Here is a 5,000-nt window from a genome sequence, read left to right on the forward strand (position 1 = left end):
TCTTTTTGGCTAAGATAGTGAGTACATGCCATGCACATCCTTTTGGGTTTGTGTTACCTCACTCAGGATGATATTTTCTAGTTCCATCCTACTATTATGAATCATAATATAAATATCTGATAAGCAGGATATCTGATATGTGACCCCTGTAAATGGGTCATCCAGTCCCAAAGGGGACACAATTCACATGTTAAGAACCATGGAATTAGATTAATTGTAAACTAACTTCCTTTGAATACTAACACTCGTCTAGTGAGAAGAACAGGTCAAAACCCTTCCCACCCACTAAAAAGAAGAAGGCCTTCATTCTACTGTTAGGAGATAGAACTTCCCCCTCTTATTTTTATCTTCTTAGTGCAAACAGGATAACACAACTCTCTTTGGTGCTACTGTCCCCTTGCAGAGAAGACAGGTTTATTCCCAGCACCTACGTGTTGGCTCACAGCTGTCTGCAATCAAGTTCCAGGGAATCCAACATTCTCTTCTGGCCTCTACATGCATCAGGGATGCTTGTGGTACACAGACTTGCATGCAGACCAAACCTACACATACAATAAAATAAATACATATAAGAAATATGAAATATTGCAGGAGGCCTAGGTCCAGCCCGTGTATGCTCTTTTCTTGGTGGTTCAGTCTTTAGGAGTCCCCAAGGGTCCTGGTTAGTTAACTCTTTTGGTCTTAGTGTGGGGTACCCTATCCCCTCCAGGTCCCTCAGTCCTTCCCCCAAAGACTCTGCAAGCTCTGGCTAATGTCTGACTGTGGATCTCTCCACCTGTTCCAGTCAGCTGCTAAGTGGAACCTCTCAGAGGACAGTTATGCTAGGCTCCTATCCACAAGCATAACAGAGTATCATTAACAGTGTCAGGATTGGTTCTTGCTCATGGGGTGGGTTTCAATTTTGGCCAGTCATTGGTTGGCCATTCCCTCAATCTCTGTTCTATCTTTGTCCCTGCACTTTCTTGTAGGCAGGACACATTTTAGTATCCTGAACCCTCCACTGGAAGTCTTACCTAGGGGAGGTGAGGGAGGGGCTAAGAGAGATAGGACTCTCGGGAGGGGTTGCAATATAGATGTAAGGTGAATGAATCAATTAATTACAAAAGAAATGAAAAAATATAAAATAAAATATTAGATTTTTGGAAGACAGTTTCTAGACTGAAGTGGATTCTGTGTCCAACAAGGAAAAGCAGAAAGAATATGGGTCCTTGCTGCCATCACTGAGCTATTAGCATAGCCTGCTCCACATTCTCAGTGATGTAAGCCACAGCCTATATGGCTTGAGTGCGCATTTCCATTGTTTGCAGCCTGAATCACATCAATGGAAACACTCTTGGGCTTTGTTTCATTGGAATTTGAAACTTGACATACCATTTTGGGAAGGTATGACTTTACAATCTACTTAAGACCACAATAAAATCCCGCTTTTTTGTGTGATGTGGTTTCACTGGGTACCTCTGGGTAGCCTGGAACTCCAGGTTGGCACCGAACTCTCATGGACTTAGTTACCGCTACTTCCCAAGTCCCTGGGATTGAAGGCATGTATCACTATGCCTAACCTAAGATCTCTCTTTAGTCTTCCCCACCCTTGCTCTTCTTTCTCTTTAATTGGAGTTGGGAACCTACTCCAGGCCCTCCCCATCACCCTGAGCTCCGAGGCTGGGAATGCAGATCAGCATAGTTGGAACAGTGCTGACCTCAAGGTCTTCACTGTAATAATCCTGAGCTTTGGTCTCAGTGTCTCCATAGTGTAGAAAGAATGTGAGTGCAACTGAATTAGAGAAAAGCAGTTCTCACACTACACATGCCTAAAAATGGGCTACCTCACACAAAAGGCAATGGGAGGGCCACATGACCATCAAAGGCTTTTAACCTGCTCTGCCTGTGTTGAGGAAGTCAATATCACATGCTTGTCACAGGAAAGATGACTGAATAGAAAAAGGACAAACCACTCCTCAACCCCCCTCCTTGTTTACTAATGCTTTCCTTTTTAAGTGTGAACAAGGGGCACCTAGAAAGGAGAAAGACAGTCCAGGCTCCCTCTCTCAATTGGCATTATTTGAACAATCAATCCAAGGTCATTCGTTGGGACCTCTGAATAGTTGGCTCCATGTGCACCATGTCTTCCCATAGCCGGCTCCTCTTAGTCATCAACCTTCACCTCATATCAACATGACCTGAGGGCCAAGACCACCACCAGCCTCTAGCTGTCTAGCACACCACCCTCCTGTACCACTGCCATAGTACTTAACTTCTCTCTGAGGTAGCCTCTGTTCTGGAGCCATTTTGTCTCTAAAAGGTTGTATATATTTCTGTGTAGACCCTCATCTTTCAAATTTAAGTTTGGAAGACAGAGTCCTTGACATCATGAGTATTTCCCCCACACCTAAAACACTGCCTATCTCAGGACAGGCACTTAGAATGCATTTATGGAACTGAAGAGCTGGTGATTAATGAAGACAGACAACAAACACACACACACACACACACACACACACACACACACAATTTGTGCACATGTACTGACCTCATTCTTTTCTGTTACAAAGGGCTTCCTTCCTCTGAAAAGCCAGAAGAGTCACATGATGATCATCAAAAATACTCTTAATCCCCATGCTCCAGAAAAGAGAGGCAGAGGAAAACCCTCCCCAATTGGCTTTGCTAACAAGCCCAGAACATTTCTCTGGGTGGTGAATGCTACTTGACCACCCACTAAGGCAACAGAACAGGCAGGGGTTACTCATGGCTGGGCAAAGTGCATGCAAAGCAGGATGGAATTCTCCTTATGGGTATGGAAATGGTGTTACCTGGAGAAGAAAGATATACCAGGCAAATCCAAAAAAGATGACTTCTGTCTCCTTGGGTTTCAAATCCTCAGACTCAACCCAATTTGACCACTAAACATTCAGAAAATGTACCCGCCTCTGTATTGAATATGTTCACACCGTTTTCTCACCTTTATTCCTAACTAATATGCTGTAGCAGTGATTTGCACAGTATTTATATGGAATAGGTTCTGTGTGGTATCTAGAGATGAGTTAAAGGTGCTGGAAGGGTGTGCATAGGCTAAATGCAAATACTGCATTTTCTAAGAGCTTATTATGTATCCATCATAATTATACGTACTTACAGTGCAATGTTACATTGCAATATATGAATTCACTGTGTGATGATCAAGTCAAGATAGGATTTCCAGCCAGGCAGTGGTGGCACATGCCTTTAATCCCAGCACTTGGGAGGCAGAGGCAGGTGGATTTCTGAGTTCAAGGCCAGCTTGGTCTACAAAGTGAGTTCCAGGACAGCCAAGGCTATACAGAGAAACCCTGTCTTGAAAAAAACCAAAAAAAAAAACCAAAAAAAAAAAAAGATAGAATTTCCATCACCTCCTATTTTTATTATTTCTTTGTGGGGAAGCCATATAAAAGCTTGTCTTCTTCAACCAGCACTTAGGAGGATCTGAGTTTAGGAGGATCCCCAGCCAGGTGGACCTGAGTTCGAGGCCAGGCTGCTTTACAGATCATGTTCCAGGAAAGCCAGGGCTTCACAAAGAAACCATGTCTCAATCCAAGAAAGAAAGGGGGGGGGAGGAGAGAGGGGAGGAGTGAAGGAGGGAGGGAGAGAAGGAGGGAAGAAGAAAGGGGAGGAGAGAGAGAACCAAAACCCTTCTCTTCTAGCTGTTTTAAAGTATAGGCTACATTATTGTCCTCTGCAGTCACTTTACCATGCAAAAGGATAGGTCACCAGAACTTATTTCTTTTATCCAACTGTGACTTGGCACCTACTGACCAGTCTATTCCCTTTCCCCTCCTCCTCTCTCTCCACCTACAGTCTCTAGTAATCTCTGTCTCACTCTTCACTGCTGTGAGGAATAATAGTGTCCCACAATACACTTGCAATTATCCATTTGTCCAGTGTTATGCACTTAGATTTATGTCAGTTCCACATCTTAGCCTGTGTGAATACTCCTTCAGGGAATGTGGGGGTACAGATATCTCTTCCACATACTGGGTTTATTTCCTTTGGAAAATACCTACTAGTGAGATTACTGCAGTTTATGGAGGCAATGATTTTCAGAGTTTTTGTTTTGGGTTTTTTTTTTTCTTTTTTAATTTCCATGGAGTTTTCCATAATGACTATACTACAATTCTCACCAACTGTGTGTATGTGTTTCTTTATCTTTTTGATGGCTGCCTTTCTAGTAGAGTAAGGTGGGGATCTCCTTGTGGTTTTGATAGATTTCTCTTGATGGTTCTTGAAGTTGAGGAGTTCTTCTTATATCTGTTGGCCATTTGCATGTTCTCTTGAAAAATATTTATTAAAATCATTTGCCCACTTTGCTCCTTTTTATTTATTTATTCTTCTCTCATATATGGCATCCCAAATGCAATTTCCCCTTCCTCAGGCATCTTCTTAACATACACATCCCCTACCTGTGCTCCTCCATCCACCCCTGCTCTTCACTTTCCCATGGAAAAGAGGGGACCTTCCAGGGACATCAACCAAATACAGTGTAATAAGCTACAATAAGACCAGACACATATTTTCACACTAAGGCTGAACAAGACAACCAAATAGTAGGAAAAGGGTCCCAAAGGCAGGCAAAAGAGTTGCAGACAGTCCTTGCACCCACTGATAGGAATCCCACAGGAATACCAAGCTATAAATCCATAACATGTATGCAGAGGACCTCCGTCAGACCCATTGAGGCCCCCTGATCTCTGTAAGCCCACTTGAGTCCCAGTCAGCTGATTCTATGGATTTTGTTTTGTTTTGTTTCTGAGACAGGTTTTCTCTGTCTCAGCCCTGACTTTCCAGAACTCACTCTGTAGACCAGGCTGGTCTCATACTTAGAGAGCACCCTGCCTCTGCCTCCTGAGTGCTAGGATTAAAGGCATTGCACCACTACTGCCCCATTGCCCATTTAACAGAACTATTTATTTTAGTTTTGTTGCTACTGTGTTGCTTTCCTATGGAGTCTCGAGTTCCTTATCAGATGTATA

The 5,000-nt window shown here is 43.2% G+C and overlaps 1 long non-coding RNA gene across 1 annotated transcript in view; it reads right to left on the reverse strand.

Moving 5' to 3' along the window:
* Positions 1-383: 383 nt before the first annotated feature.
* LOC116082282 overlaps positions 384-5,000 on the reverse strand; it is a 17,141-nt gene continuing 12,524 nt past the window's right edge. The window contains exon 2 of the long non-coding RNA XR_004115229.1: positions 384-542. This is a non-coding gene — a long non-coding RNA (uncharacterized LOC116082282). The remainder of the gene's footprint in view (positions 543-5,000) is intronic.

This window comes from Mastomys coucha, unplaced genomic scaffold (assembly GCF_008632895.1).
Source record: "Mastomys coucha isolate ucsf_1 unplaced genomic scaffold, UCSF_Mcou_1 pScaffold7, whole genome shotgun sequence".
Taxonomy (NCBI): domain Eukaryota; kingdom Metazoa; phylum Chordata; class Mammalia; order Rodentia; family Muridae; genus Mastomys; species Mastomys coucha.